Source organism: Cervus canadensis, chromosome 4 (genome assembly GCF_019320065.1).
Source record: "Cervus canadensis isolate Bull #8, Minnesota chromosome 4, ASM1932006v1, whole genome shotgun sequence".
Taxonomy (NCBI): Eukaryota; Metazoa; Chordata; class Mammalia; order Artiodactyla; family Cervidae; genus Cervus; species Cervus canadensis.
In genome coordinates, this window is record NC_057389.1 from 55717888 (window position 1) to 55733735 (window position 15848).

Genomic DNA, 15848 nt, shown 5'->3' on the forward strand with positions numbered 1-15848 from the left:
AATAAAATCAGGAGATCCTCTAAAATGACAGCCATCCACGAGACACTTTTTAAGCATACTTGCTCTTCTGATAGTAACCCCAGCCCTGCCCAGGTTCCCTCCTTTAGAATTTGAATAGGACTATAACTCTACACCAGGAACACACTATGCAGACTCCCAGGCACCATATTCAGAGATGCATCCTTAGTGGGTCCAGGTGGGGCCTGAGGATCTGTATTTTAGCTCCGCTGCCCAAGATGAAAGCTGTGTCGATGGCTAGAGCCCATATCTTGAACCCTTCTGGATACTCTTAGTGGCAGAGATTCCCCTGGGCTATCCCCAGTCTGTGGGACAGCCATCATAGTCTCTACTCCCCTCTCCTTCCCCAAATACTGGGAATGATTCCTGTGATGATGAACAGAAAAATTAGGGGACAATGACTTATTATCCCATGACCCAGGACTCTTCCTTCCACGAAAGAATTTGCTAAAAGATGTTTTCACTTTTCAGGTACTTGTAAGTATTTGTTTGCCAGATTAAGAGTGTAAGAACTTTGGCAGATGGCATTCAGGGGAGAGATGGAGAGCATTTAAGATCCATGGCAAACTGTATCTCACTGAGTAATGAAGATAATATCAGAATCACAAGCCAAAGGCACAGACAGAGAATAGGATTCTGTTTACACACTTGTCAAGAACACATCCGTTTATAATTGAGCCAGGCCCTATGCTAAGTACTTTACTTGATTTAAACATATATTTACATAAGTAAACATGAACAAAAGAAAAACTGAGGCTGTATTTACAGATGATTACAAGTCAGTCAAGCAATGTAGCCTTGTGTTTTAGCAAGTTCTAGACAGCCTCAGGTTCAAGTCCTGGCTCTATCATTCATTAACTATATGACCTTAGCAAGGAAGATCTCCAGGTCTTAGTGGGTACATCTGAGAAATAAGGCAGCATGTACATCACAGGCCTGTTCATTCAATTAAAGAAAATGATACGTGCAAAGCTCTTAGCACAGTCCTCAGTCTGTGGTAAAACCAGGTTATAAGTATTTTTAATGGTTGCTATTATCATTGTTGCTGCCTGAGTAGAGTTTGAGTCCCCTATACTAAAGGAGAGCAAGAGTTGAGCCTATAGCCAGTTCTGACTTCACACGTTCCCACCAAGATGCAAAGGAATACAGAGGACACTGCCAGGCCAGTGTCATCACCAAGGTGTACCCAGAGCTGGAAACAACCTGTCACCAGTTATTTATGCCAGATGACTCCCCCTGCACAGACAGTGCATCCTAGAAATTGCAGAGATCCATAAGGTAGATGTGAGGTCACTTTAAGAATGAAAGGAAGTAGTGGAGAGCCCAGTACAGAGTAAATATTCAACCATTATTAGACATTGTTATTATCTCTAATTTATAAGATATCTGCTATGGTGTCTCTAAAAACAAGACCTCAGTAATAGTCATTCGTATTGAGCACCTACTCCAAGAGCCATCTCTTGGGTCTGCATGCTGAATACCTTCACCTTTTCCTGATGACAGCATCTCACTTTTCTCTGGGGAACTTCCTCCCTCCATCCTAGTAGGTAGACCGTCCTGTGGCTCTAGGAGGGCTGCCCATCACAGTGCTCTATTCCAGCTCCTGACAGTCATTACTAAATCATTCCAGGGCTTCCCTGGTGGTTCAGTGGTCAAGAATCCGTCTTTCAATGCAGCAGACCCAAGTTCAATCCCTGATCCAGGAAGAACTCACATGCCATGGAGCAACTAAGCCTGTGCACCACAATTACCGAGCCGGTGCTCTATAGCCTGGGAGCCACAACTACTGAGCCCATGTGCTGCAACCGCCGAAGCCCAGGCACCCTAGAGCCTGTGCTCCACAACACGAGAACCCACCACAATGAGAAGCCCATGCACAGCTAAAGAGTAGCCCCTGCTCGCTCCAAGTAAAGTCCACGCAGCAATGAAGATCCAGCGCAGCCAAAAATAAAATAATAAAATTTTTTAAAAATTAAAATATAATAGTTCCTGACTAACCAGCCAGAGGTCACCAAGCAGCAAGGTGGGGCATCCAGAGGACCTGAGGAAGGACTGCAGTTCTTCTGTGTAAGTTTTGGATTCCACCTCAAGGATTCCAAGGAGAGTCAAGGAGAAGCGGGAATCAGTTCTGGACTGGTTGCTGTTTTGGTCTCAGGATTAAGAAAAGCACAGGTTAACTAGGGATGGAGTGCTGTCATGAGGTGAGGGCTCGGAGCAGTTAGTTATTCTCAGTAAGAGATAAGAATAACAAAGCAGGCCTTTGCTTTTGCCTTTTGTCAGAAGTCAGAAAGCAGCAGTCATCCCAAGAGAGGTCATTGCGGCATGTCACAACTGCTGCCGCAGTGGGAGAAACACAAAGCTGTGGCTTTGCAGCTGACTTTATCTCCCCTGTCCTCCCAGCCAACTTTACTTCGCATTCCAAGCTGATCTTCACTGTCAGCCTCAACTGTGGCTTTGTACAAAGACACCCGTCCTCAAAACACTTGACTGTCATTTGCTAGAAAATTATCCTAATGAGAAGTCAATCCTCTGATGACTATGATGGGAAGGAACCCCCTAGTTGCAAAGCTCAAACTGCTGTGATAAGGGAGAACTCTGCCACACCAACAAAGGTTGCAGCTGGATCGTCCAAGGCAGAGCCCCAGGGGAGGCCCAGCTACGAGCTGCTGGTGCCAAGATGCCCATCACTGGCTGGCCTCTCCCAGCCTCCCAGAGGACTGACTGTTTAAGCTATTATTTCCATTCCAGGAACTACCCCAGTCTTTTCCCAGTAATCTGTATTATACCAAGCCACTGAGTTTGTTTCTTACTACCCCAGAACCCTAAGTGGCCTATCTCTGTGAGCCCTGTGTTGGCTGCTGGGGATAGAGAGGAAGAACAGGCAGGCCTACCTGGATGTGCTCACTGACTTCTTGTGACTAAAGGGAGTGATTATTCTCATGACAAAAAGAGTCTTCCCTTTGCAAAATAATTCACTTCTGGGTCCTCCTATCCCTCATTTTGTAAACTTCATGATGGCTTACTCTATCCCCAGTGCCTGGCCCACAAGAAGCCCTCAGTGGATTCACTGAATGAATGATGGATAATGTGATCATCTCCATTTCTAAAGATAAGGAAAATGAAGCTTATAACTCATTTGGTGGTGGTTTAGTCGCTAAGTTGTGTCTGACTCTTGCGACCCCATGGACGGTAGCCCGCCAGGCTCCTCTGTCCATGGTATTTTCCAGGCAAGAACACTGGAGTGTATTGCCATTTCCTCCTCCAGGGGATCTTCCCGACCCAGGAATTGAACCTGGGTCTCATGCATTGCAGGCAGATCCTTTACCAACTGAGCTACAAGGGAAGCCCAACTGCCCCCCAGGGAAAAGGCTCAATCAGTCCAGAAAGAACAGTAAGTGGTAGAGCAGAGATTCAAAACCAGATCAGCTTGAGTTTTCCCTCCACTACACCAACACTATGTTTCCCTTATCCACCCAAAAAAGGAACTCTCCTCTTCTTGGATAGAAGAAATTCCAAGATACCAAGGAAATATTCTAATTTCAAAACATCACACCATGATTTGGCAGGTCCTCTAAGAGCTAAGCAGGATTACCATATGTCCCAGCAATCCACTCCTAGGTATATACCCAAAGACCTGACAACCCTACCCAAATGAGCACATGTACACACATGTTCACGGCTACACAAGGAAACAGCCCAAATATCCATCAGTGAATGGATGGGTAAACAAACTGGCAGATGCATACAAGGAATCTGTTATTTAGCCATAAAGAGAAATGAAGCACTGACATGTTACATGAATAAACCTTGAACGTACAGGAAAGACACCACACACCAAAGGTCGCATGCTGTATGATTTGACTTATATGAAATAGCCAGAATACATAAATTCACAGAGATAGAACACAAGAGCTGGGGGTTTTCAGGGTTGAGGGGAGGAGGAAATGGAGAAAAACTTCTTCATGGGTAGGGAGTTTCCTTTTGGGGGGATGAAAATGTTTTGGAACTAAATAGAGGTGATGATTACATAACAAGATGAGTGTTCTAAATGCCACTGAATTGTTCACTTTAACACAGTTAATTTTGTTATGTGAATTTTACCTAAATTTAAAAAAAGTCATATTCCAGGAGCTATGCGGACACTTAGGAACACCAAATGTTTCCCAAGACACTTATGCTTGATGCTGTTCATGTGTTGGAGAAGTCCTCTTTTGGAGGAAGTATGGTCAAACAGCTGGAGTACAGACAGCCTCAATTCAAACCCCAGATCAACTACTTACGTCATGAACTTGGGTGAATTTCTAAACCTCTGGATGCTGGTCTTCTCATCAGTAAAACTGGAATAAGAGTATCTACCTTGTTCAGTTCATTTCAGTTCAGTCACTCAGTCATGTCCAACTCTTTGCGACCCCATGGATCGCAGCACGCCAGGCCTCCCTGTCCATCACCAACTCTTAGAGTCCACCCAAACCCACGTCCATTGAATCGGTGATGCCATCCAACCATCTCATCCTCTGCCATCCCCTTCTTCTCCTGCCCTCAATCTTTCCCAGCATCAGGGTCTTTTCCAATGAGTCAGCTCTTCACATCAGGTGGCCAAAGTATTGGAGTTTCAGCTTCAACATCAGTCCTTCCAATGAATACCCAGGACTGATCTCCTTCAGAATGGAATGGTTGGACCTCCTTGCAGACCAAGGGACTCTCAAGAGTCTTCTCCAACACCACAGTTCAAAAGCATCAATTCTTCTGTGCTCAGCTTTCTTTATAGTCCAACTCTCATATCCATACATTACTGGAAAAACTATAACCTTGACTAGACAGACCTTAGTTGGCAAAGTAATGTCTCTGCTTTTTAATATGCTATCTAGGTTGGTCATAACTTTCCTTCCAAGGAGTAAGCGTCTTTTAATTTCATGGCTGCAATCACCATCTGCAGTGATTTTGGAGCCCCCCAAAATAAAGTTAGCCACTGTTTCCACTGTTTCCCCATATATTTGCCATGAAGTGACGGGACCAGATGCCATGATCTTAGTTTTCTGAATGTTGAGCTTTAAGCCAACTTTTTCACTCTCCTCTTTCACTTTCATCAAGAGGCTCTTTAGTTCTTCTTCACTTTCTGCCATAAGAGTGGTGTCATCTGCATATCTGAGGTTATTGATATTTCTCCTGGCAATCTTGATTCCAGCTTGTGCTTCCTCCAGCCCAGCATTTCTCATGATGTACTCTTCATATGAGTTAAATAAGTAGGGTGACAATATACAGGCTTGATGTACTCCTTTTCTGATTTGGAACCAGTCTATTGTTCCATGTCCAGTTCTAACTTGCTTCCTGACCTGCACACAAATTTCTCAAGAGGCAGGTCAGGTGGTCTGGTATTCCCATCTCTTGAAGAATTTTCCACAGTTTATTGTGACCCACACAAAGGCTTTGGCATAGTCAATAAAACAGAAACAGATGTTTTTCTGGAATTCTCTTGCTTTTTCGATGATCCAGTGGATGTTGGCAATTTGATCTCTGGTTCCTCTGCCTTTTCTAAAACCAGCTTGAACATCTGGAAGTTCACAGTTCATGTATTGCTGAAGCCTGGCTTGGTAGGGTTATTTTAAGGACTAAGTGAGATAATAATGCATGCAAAGCACTTGAACAATTCCTAGGACATGATAAATGCCCAGTAAATATCAGCTGCTATAATGATGATGGTGGTCTGCTAGAGTGAGTTCACTGCTTCCAACCCATTTTCAAGTTTTCATCATACTTGCTAATACATTTTATGCTACAGAGATGTTTCTGCCAGGAAAGCAGCTATTCTCAGAGCAGACTGACTCCCCAGAGAAGACATCTCCAGCAATGAAATTCCAAATATGTTCTGTAGGACCCTTCCTGGTTTTTAATCTCCATCAGCAGTGGAGAACTCCCAGGAAGTGAGTCCGACACAGAATCATTAGAGCGGTTCCTGTTCCCTTTGGCTGCCTGAGTAATTTAGTGCATTTATTGTTAGCTCTGTTTCTCGGTCATTTGCTACGTGGGATGACACTGCTCCACTCCCAGCCTCAGGCTATTTCCTGTGCTCTGTGATGTGGAGATTTGGAGCTGTGGGAGACATCCCACACAGCTGGTTGGCCAACCTCAGATGTCCACCCTGGTCCAGATGGGTCACTAGGTTCAAAAAACATCCTGTCCACACCCTAAACATATCAAACCTGTGCTTCTCACAGGTCACACATTTGATTTTTAAAAAGTAATTATTTCAAAAATAATTTAAAGTGTTTAATATATAAAAGAATATGTCATGAAAAGGAAGTCTCTTCTGCTCCCTGCCCTTCAGCCTCTCAGCCTTTCAGTTTTTCTCCTCCAAGATCATCATGACTGTTTCCTATATACCCTTCCAGAGACAGGTTGCTCATATAGGAACATATACTTATTCCTCCTTCTATAACGCCCACACATACTCTACCATAAATGATACCTTACAAGGAGTTGGCATCTTGTTTTCTTTTTTGAATACCATAATATTTATTAAGGAAATTAAATCCTTTTTCCAAAAGACAAAAAAAAAAAAAAAAAAGTCTTCCCAGAAATACAACTATAGGTCTGAATGGCTTCTCTGAGGAATCCTTGCAAATATTTAAGAAAGTGATACCCTAATCATCACATCTTGTTTTCTTTTCAAAAATTAGCTATCATGATAGTATTCATATTAGTTCATGGAACTTGATCTCATTTTTAATGATTGCACTGTATTCCATCTAAAAGGTATCCAAAGATTTACCCAGCCACTTCACAACTGATTGATATTTAGGCTGTTTCCAGTATTTTCCTTTAACAAGCAGGCTACAATGAATGCTTTTCGGGAAGGAAATGAGAATTCAACTCCCTTCTGATGAGGTGTGGCTTCCTCCTCTTCCCTGAGCACTCTGCCTATACAGTTGCCTATACAGACAGGTCGTGTTCATTACTTTGTCCTGTGTCCCGTACTGACTGTCAGGACACCCTGAATGTCTTGTATTCAGCTTTTTCCAATAAAGTACCGAAATACATCAGAGCTATTTTTCCTCCACAGTAATTGGTGCTTGAATCACTTAAATGGCAACACCAGCTGAAAAACGTATCTCCACAAATAAAGATTCAGGCAACCTCTTACGATCTCCTGCAGGTTTGGTGGAGGGAAATAAAAGGGGTCACTGAGAATTAAATGTATTTATTTGCACATTCAGGAAAGGAGAACACTGTTCTTTGGCCATAGCCCCATGCCGTGAACAGTAACCACCGTTAATAAGAAATAACAGTGATTTTTTTTTTTTTTTCTCAAAACCAGCCAGTCAGCGACACCCTAACTTCAGTAACTATGCTTCTGCATGTGAGCAAATTCAGGCCTGCCCCAAGCCTCCAAAAGCCAGCCAATCAGTGACAGTGTCCATGCTGTTAGACAACAGCCAATCAGCAAGCGTCTCACTCCCAGGACCTTTCTGGAAAGCCAGCCAGCCAAAGGCAGCCTTGCTCCACGGATACATTAACACAGCTGAAAAGTCCTTACATCCCTAAAAACTTTCTCTTTTGAAAATCCACCAGACCCCGCTCCCGGGCTTCCCAGACGCTTTCATAAAATCAGCTCCGGCTTTGCTGGAGGGACCTTGCCTTAAAAGTGCAGTTCCCACTTTCAGGCAAACAGGAAGTTCACCTTAAAAAAAAAAATCATCAGACGTTAAATTCAATGTATGTTAGTTTGCAGTTTTGCAGCCCTTTTAACAGTTAGACCCAGCTGTTTATAGTGAGAGTTTGAACCTGTGAATGACAGATGTAGTCTGTCACAGCTGTGAGATTATCAATCTCTGATTCTTGCAGTGGTTTTTATTACTTTTTTCAACCTTCCAGAAATATTTTTTTTCTTGAGGTATAAAAGACATATAACATTAGTTTCAGGTGAACAACATAATATTTGCTATCTATAAATATTGCTAAATGATCACCACAAGTCTAGTCAACAACTGTCACCATACAGTTAGAAAAATTTCTTTCTTGTGATGAGGGCTTTTCAGATTTACTCTTAGCAAGTTTCAAATATGCGATAAAGTTTAAAGTCATCAGGCTTTACATTACATCTCCATGACTTATTTACTTTATTGCTAGAAACTTGTACTTGTTGGCCCTTTTCACCCATTTCTCTTAATCCTTACTCCTTCACCTTATTCCTTAATCCTTCACTCCTTCACAGATTGGCAACCACCAATCTGTGCTCTATGTCTGTGAGCCTGGTTTTTTGTTGTTTTAAGTATGTGTCATAGGCTACTTTGTTTTATTTCAGTTAGCATAATGCCCTCAAGGCCCATCCATTTTGTTGCCAATGGCAAGATTTCATTCTTTTTATGACTGAATAATGTTCCATTGTGTAATCTATGCTGCATCATCTTTATTCATCCATTGATGGACACACAGGTTGTTTCTATATCTTGCCTGCTGTAAGTAATGCTGCAGTGAACACAGGGTTGCATACATCTGTTTGAATTAGTGTTTTCATTGTCTTCAAATAAATACCTTGGGGTGGAACTGCGGGATCATATGGCAGTTCTATTTTTTTTATTTTTTGAGGAACTTCCATACTGATTTCCATAATAGTTGCACCAATTTACATTACCACAAACAGTGCAGGAGGATTCCCTTTTCTCCACAGTCTCGATAACATTTGTTGTTTCCTACCATAACAGCCATTCTGTCAGGTGTGAGATGATACCTCATTGTGGTTTTGATTTGCATTTCCTGATGATTGAGTGGTATTGAGTATCTTTTCATGTACCTATTGGCCATCTGTATCTTATTTAGAAAAAATCTATTCAGATCCTCTACCCATTTTTTATATGGGATTGTTTCAGGCTTTTTTGCTATTTAGTTGTCTGAGTTCCTTATATATTTTGAATATTAACACATCATCAGATATCTATTTTTGTGTATATGGTGGTGGTGGTGATGGTTTACTTGCTAAGTCCTGTCTGACCATTTGCAACCCCATGACTGTAACCCACCAAGCTCCTCTGTCCATGGGATTTCCCAGGCAAGAATACTGGAGTAGTTGCCATTTCCTTCTCCAGGGGACCTTCCCAGCCCGGGGATCAAACTGGCATCTCTATATCTCCTGCATTGGCAGGAAGGTTCTTTACCACTAGCACCACCTGGGAAGCCCCCTTTTATGGCAGAACCAAATGCAAAGAATCACAGTGCAGAAATTATTTTTGTTTTGTGCAATATTTTTCTCATGAGAAAAACTTGTATATAAGGCAATTGCAAGTAGAACGCCTTCCAGATGAGACTTCAAAAACAGTAGCAATTTTTTGCCACAGTCTTACTGAGTTAAGTTAATCACACACACACTAAAACCAAAGAGACACAGGAAATTTTTGGAGGTGATGGATAAATCTATTAATTGTGGTGACTGTTCCCCAGGGAATGCATATGCCCATACATACTCATCAAATATATACATTAAATATATGTAGTTTTTGCATATATATTAAAAAGTTAATAATACTAACCAAAACCACAATGATCTGGAAGCAATCTAAGTGCCTACTGACAGATAAATGGATAAAGAAGATGTGGTATATATGTATACATAATGGATATTATTCAAGCATAAGAAAAGAATGAAATCTTGCCATTGGTGACAATATGGATGGACCTGGAGGGCATTATGCTACTTCAGACGGAGAAAAACAAATACTGGATGATTTCACTTATATGTAGAATTGTAATCTAAAAGCAAAACAAATGAACACACTTAACAAAACAAACAGTCATAGACACAAAGAACAAAAGGTGATTGCCAGAGCAGAGAGAGGTGAGAGAATGAGAGATATAGGTGAGGGAGATTAAGAGGTACAAACTTCCAGTTACAAAATAAGAAATATGAAATATGAAATGTACAGTGTGAGGAATATAATCAATAATAATGTAACATCTTTATATGGTGACAGATGGTAACTAGAGTTATTGTGGTGATCATTTTGTAACATACAGAAGTATCAAATCACTATGTTCTGTACCAGGAGCTAACACAGTGGTGTAGGTCAATTGTACTTCAAAACCAAACAAACTCAACATGTACACACTACTATATATAAAACATAATCAACAAGGACCTATTGTATAGCACATGGAACTCTACTCAATACTCTGTAATTACCTATATGGGAAAATAATCTGAAAAAGAATGAATATATGTATATGTATAACTGAACCACTATTCTCTACAACCGAAACTAACACAGCATTGTAAATCAACTATACTCCAGTATAAAATAAAGGGAAGGACTTCCTTGGCGGTCCAGTTGTTAAGACCCCGTGCTTCCACTGCAGGGGGCATGAGTTCGATCGCAGGTCAGGGAACTAAGATACCCACAATCTGCACAACAAAAACATGAATTAATTTAATTTAATTTAAAAAATTTTTAAAAATCCAAACTATCTTCCCTCTTAAAAAAAAAATAAATTACATGTGAGTGACAACCAATTCCAAGATCACTGCTAATTTAGTAAACACATCATTTTTATCATGAAGCTGTGGTTCACCAAAATATATATTTCTATTGACACAACAGAACAATTTTATCTTCAATGCTGGCTATTTTAACTAAATTTATAATTGTGTTTACATTACACTGAGCATGATTTCTCCTTAGCGAAAGTTCAATGGCCAAGGACAAGTTAACTTGGTTGTGACCACTAAGGAAATCATGTTAAAATGTAAATAGGAGTTCTCTGGTGGTCCAGTGGTTAAGAATCCACCTGCCAATCCCACATGCTGCAGGGCAACCAAGCCTGCTTCCTGCAACAACTGAAGCGAGAGCACCTAGAGCCCATGCTCCACAAGAGAAGCTGATGCACCACAATGAAAGAGCAGCCCCTGCTTGCTGCAACTAGAGAAAGCCAGAGCGCATCAATGAAGACCCAGGACAGCCAAAAATAAATATGTAAAATTTTATAAATGTAAATGAAACATATATAGACTGTCACTTTTGGGAATTTTATAAGAAAATCCTGCAAAACAATGAGCTATTAAGAGCCAAATTAAAAAAAAATAAAAAACAAACAAGAGCCAAATCACCAGGGAAATATAAAGAAAGAAAGAGGTCTCTAATTTAGATGCAATTTATTTCAGATAAACAACAATAAATATGCTTTTAGAGACACTTATCTGGTGGTACAGGAGGTAAGAATCCGCCTACCAATGTAGGGGACATGGGTTCGATCTCTGGTCCAGGATTCCACATGCCAAGAAAAAACTAAAGCCACAACTATGGAGCTCACATGCTGCAACTGCTAAAGCCCATGCAGTTAGAGTCTGTGCTCTGCAATAAGAGAACCCACTACGATGAGAAGACCGTGCATCACAACTAGAAAATAGCCCCCAGTCCCTGCTACTACAGAAAGCCCCACGCAGCAACAAAGACGGTGCAGCCAAAAAAAAAAAAAAAAAAAAAATGCTTTTAGAATAAGTATATCTCATGGAGGATTTCTTTTATCTCAAAGTATATATGCATAAGAAAGTAGAAATGATTCTAATTTAACTGCTATCCTGTTTATATTTCTTAAATCTGGAAACACTATTCTTCCAGCCTCTGTGGCTTCCTGCTTCTGATCATCCCTGTCTACAATGCCACCCTCCTCCTCTTCAGTGACCAAATCCTAACTCTCTTTCAAGGCCCATCTCAAAACTCTAGTAATAATAACGATACCTTAGTGACAGCTAACTCAGTGCCAGGCACTGTTCTAAGTGCCTTACATGTATTAAATCATTTATTCCTCCCTGAGGTAACTACTCTTGGCAATCATAGTACATACCATAAGGTAGGTGTTATTTTTCCTATTTTATGGATGAAGCAATTAAGCAGAAAGAAATTAAGTGACTTCCCAGAAGTTACAATCGGTAAGTGGTAGAGCTGGGAATCAAAGTCAAACAGTGGCTCTGGCCTGCATTCGTGGATATGCCCCAGGTCTCTCCGGCTTTGATCTTCGTGGCTTTCTTGGGGCTCTGAGCTGCTGTCCCATCTAATATCTGAACCACACAATCATGCAGCTTATTATACTGTCATCCTCTTGTGAAGGAGCCTGAAATTACTAAACTTGTTCACATTTCTTCGCTTAAAAGGAATTCTGCAATAGCCAAGAGGTAGAAGCAACCCAGTGTACCTGGGCAGATGAACAGATTAAAAGATATGTATGTATATATGTGTATATACACAACACACACACACAATGGAATAATTTTCAACCTTTTAAAAGAAGGACATTCTGACACATGCTACAATGTGGATGGAACTAGAGGACATATGCTAAGTGAAATAAGTCAGTTGCAAAAAGTCAAATGCCATATAATTCTTTGTATATGAGGGAACAAGAGTAAACAAATTGGTAGAGACAGAAAGTAGTGGCTGCATGGGCTCAGGGCAGGAGGAAATGGGGAGCTGTTGTCTAATGGGTATGCAGTTTCAGTTTTGCAAGATGAAAGAGCTGTATAGATGAGTCGTAAAACATGAGTGTACTAACCATACTGAGCTGAACACTTAAAAATGAGTAAGATGGTAAACTCTATGCTGTTTTTACCATAAACAGACTTTTTAAAACAGAGAAAAAGGAATTTTGCGTTTGCCTTCTTAGTCGCTCCCCTCTCACCTGCTCTCTAGGAAGCCAGTTTTTGGGAGTATCATATCTGGGTTTTTGGAATGAGAGAGAGAGGAAAAGAGAATAACTGGGAAGCCAAACTCTGGTATCTGCATCAAAAAAGACAGAGAAATTTACTGTAAGGAAAAGGAGAATGGATGTTGAAGGAAGGGTGAGGCAGTCACCTGCTTTGGCTGGTTATGTGTGATTGGGTGTTGGGGCAGATTTTTTTAGTTAGGAATTTAGAATGAGCAGTGGAAAAAGATTTCCTGGTTAGCAGTAAAAGGAATGAGGCAAGGAGAATTTTAAAAGGTGCTCTGAGTTCTGATTTGGATTGTCTTTGATATTCCTCTAGAGACCTTAACAACAATTCTAGTTGCTTTTGGTCACCAGACTGTTTCTCTCAATATAACTCTGGTGAAAGAACAACAACAACAATAATAATATGGAATTAAACTGTAAAATGGACAGTATTTGGTTCCTAATCCATAAAAATGACAATTTTTGTATGATTCAACCTAGTAAGTGCTATTTATGGAGCAGCTGCCATGTTCAGGCATAGTTCCAAATGCTTTACATGTGACAATCTATTTTAAACCTCATGATAACCCTATGAAACAGTTACCATGACTTTCCCTACTTCACAGTTGAGGAAACTGAGGCACAGAGATTAAGAAAACGTCCCAGCTAATAAGTGGCTGATCTAGTATCTGAACCCACTGGGCTCCACAGACAATGCTCTGAAACATGTGGAGCTTTGACTTTTATATGCAAGGTACTGAGCTAGGTGGTATGGGAAATGCAAAGATCAGTGAGAAAGTTGTGAGATCAGAAAGAAAGTGAGAAAGAGCTATAGGAAATAGTGATTAAGACATGGCCTCAGATAATGAGAAGACAGCAAGTAACAGCAGAAGTCTTGGCAGGGGATTCACAAACATAGCAGAAGGCAGCACAATGTGGGAAGGTGTGGTCTGAGGAATGGCGAGTCATTGGTGGGTCAGCTGATGCACCTCCAGGCATGGGGGAGAGAAAACAGGGGTTGGATCTCTTGCTCAACATCTATCCACCTATGGAATTTTCCTGAGTGTTAGATATCTACTGCAGCATAACAAATTACTTCATAACGCAGCAGTTTTAAACAACAAATGTTTATTTCCTCACAGCTTCTGTGGGTCAGGAATTCAAGACTGACTTAGCTGAGTGATTCTGGTTCAGGGTCTCTCATGAGACTTCATTCAATATACTACTGATCAAAGTGGTGCACTTGTAACAAGTGATGAACCTACACATTATAATCACCCAAAGTCCGGTTTACATCAGAGTTCACTCTTGTACATTACAAGGGTTTAGACAAAAGTACAATGAAGGACACGTATCCATCACTACAGTGTCATATAGAATAGTTTCACTACCCTATAATCTCTGTACTCCACCCATTCATCCCAGCCTCCCTGTTGTTTCCATTGTTTCCTGTTAATTCCTGGAAACTATCTTTTTTATTGTCTCCATACTTCTGCCTTTTCCAGAAAGTCATGTGGTTGGAATATTATAATAATATGCAAAAATCCTCAACAAAATTCTAGCAAACAGAATCCAACAACATATTAAAAAGATCATACATCATGGCCAAATGGGCTTTATCCCAGGGATGCAAGGATTCTTCAATATTCACAAATCAGTCAATGTGATACACATTAACAAACCGAAAGATAAAAACCATATGATTTTCTCAATAGATGCAGAGAAAGCCTTTGACAAAATTCAACACCCATTTATGATAAAAGCTTTCCAGAAAGCAGGTACAGAAGGAACATACCTCAACATAATAAAAGCCATATATGATAAACACACAGCAAACATTATCCTTAATGGCGAAAAACTGAAAGCATTTCCCCTAAAGTCAGGAACAAGACAAGGGTGCCCACTCTCACCATTACTATTCAACATAGTTTTGGAAGTTTTAGCCACAGCAATCAGAAAAGAAAAAGGAATAAAAGGAATATTATGATATATAGTCTTTTCAATAACACACATTTTAAGTTTCCTCCAGGTCTCATGACTTGATAGCATATTTCTTTTTAGCCCTTATTGTAATTATTGTTTTCAGCCACTAAGTTTTGGGATAATCTGTTATGCAGCAATAGATAGCTCAAAATTCTTCCAGAGTATCCCATAACTAGCCTCAGGGGGAAAAAGATATTTATTTTTGTATTCAGTCATTCACCCAACTTAAACCCAACAGAGTATATTTGGCTTCGGATATGGTTAGATCTAGACAGTTCAACTGATGTCAACCGGGCTTTGTGTCTGTTTTCTGTTGGTTCTACATCCCTCACTGACAGCTCTAAACTTCCCTGGATTTTATTAGAAGAAAGATTCATACAGAAGAAAGGTGTCTCCTTTCTTCTGACCTGAGTCATCTGCTATAACAGTGAGTCATGTTTTTGATCTTAAGTCACAGAAAACTCCACCAGCAGTGGCTTAAATAAATATCCCACACAGATATTTATTATTTCCTTAGAGGAAGTCAGGAGTAGGAGGTCTAGCACTTGTCAAATATCAAAGACTTAAGTTCTTTCTATCCTCCAAGCTAGACTTCATGCTCATTGCCTCACAGTTATAATATGGTTTCCCTAGCTCCAGGCATCACAACTGCCTTCATGACAGGAAGAAATGAAAAGGCGCAGAGACTATACAGATGAACTCATAAACAAAAAAGGTGGGATGAGGAGCGCACTCACAATTCTTTTAATTAGACAACTTTAGTTCCAAAACAAGAGGATAGAAGGATGAGTATGGGTAGCAGTTTAAACCTAGGCATGGAGCGGGTGGAGCCTGAGGAGGGCAGAAGGTTAGATTAGAGAGTATTTCAGAGCTCTGTAAGGAGGGGAGGAGGAAATAAGGGGTATTATGGATCTATGATAATATAGCCAGCCATCGGTTTCCCAGGGGATTGCTTCAAGGACCCCCCCGCAAATACCAAAATCCACACCAGCTCGTCACTTACATAAAATGACACAGTATTTGCATATAACCTATATACAAACTCCTATATATTTTAATCACCTCTAGATAATTTATAATCCCTAAGACAACCTAAATATTATGTAAACAGTTGCCGGGCACACAGAAAAACACAAGTTTTGCTTTTTAGGAACTTTTAGAAATTATTTTTTGAA